At 68.6% G+C, this 1,038-nt stretch overlaps 1 non-coding gene across 1 annotated transcript; it reads left to right on the plus strand.

Annotated features, from left to right (window-relative positions):
* The first annotated feature begins 290 nt into the window (after nucleotides 1-290).
* TRNAQ-CUG (transfer RNA glutamine (anticodon CUG)) lies at nucleotides 291-362 on the plus strand. Its single transcript has one exon. It is a non-coding gene; the product is annotated as a tRNA-Gln (tRNA).
* The last annotated feature ends 676 nt before the right edge of the window (nucleotides 363-1,038 follow it).

The following is a 1,038-nucleotide window of genomic DNA, read 5'->3' on the forward strand; positions in this document are numbered from 1 at the left end:
ACTGGTAATCCAGGCAGAGCAGGTGCACTCGGGGGAGGCCCCCAAAGCCCATCCCTCTCGCTGATTCCACCCGCTTCCCCGCCCCCCCGACCAAGGGACCCGATCTCGGTCCCCTACACGCCAGCCGACAGAGCGGCCGCAGAACGTGGCCCGGGGCGACCCCTGGCGGGCGGGGGAGCAGAGCTCGGACCCCCGAGGCGAGCAGAGCCCGGCAGGAGGCGCGGCCGGGTACGTCGGTCGGAGGAAGGGCCTCCGCACACCTCGGAGAGGCAGCCGGTCGCGTCCCCGGCGGTTCCATGGTGTAATGGTGAGCACTCTGGACTCTGAATCCAGCGATCCGAGTTCAAGTCTCGGTGGAACCTGTCCCTTTGGGCCGAGCCGCGGTCACCTTTTACTCTCTGCTCCAAGGCCCCGCGAGGAGGAACACGAGCCTTCCCGCTCCCGCTGCCCTCGGGCCGGGGAGGGAAACTCCGGGGACCACGCGCGCCGCTCCCGCTCCCGCCGCCGCGTCCCCCGCGCTCCGCCGCCGCTTCCGGACTCGGGGACCAACGAGCCCGGTTCCCAGAGCGGCGCGCCCCGCACAAGCATTGCAACCACGGCGAGGAGACCCGGCCAGCGCCGCCCCTCGTCGGGCTCACCCTCCGGCCTCGGGGTGAAAGCCACCGGCCGCGGCCACTGCATCCTGCACCGCGAAGCACGTCGCGCGGCGCGTCCCGTACTGGCACCGATCGGCCTGCACCCGTACAGGGCAACTTACGTGCGAAACGGCGTGTCTTACCTCAGCCGGGCGGTGGTGACACTGACGTTTCGGGTCGTGGGTTCTAGCAGAAGGTCGGGTGCCATTTCATTTCAGTTTCCGCGGCTCCTTTCCTACCAGCTACCAGAAGAGTCCAGAGTCTCTGATGAGGCCAGTAGGGGTCGCGGTTGTCCTGAAATACGTGCTTCAGTCCGTGGCCCTCGTGCGGAAACCCTCAACTCTGCCCAAAAGGGAGATTCTGGCCGGGGATTCTTGGTGCCTGACCCGCCGCCTCCCACGGG

Source organism: Herpailurus yagouaroundi, unplaced genomic scaffold, assembly GCF_014898765.1.
Source record: "Herpailurus yagouaroundi ecotype Mexico unplaced genomic scaffold, PumYag 67550, whole genome shotgun sequence".
Taxonomy (NCBI): Eukaryota; Metazoa; Chordata; class Mammalia; order Carnivora; family Felidae; genus Herpailurus; species Herpailurus yagouaroundi.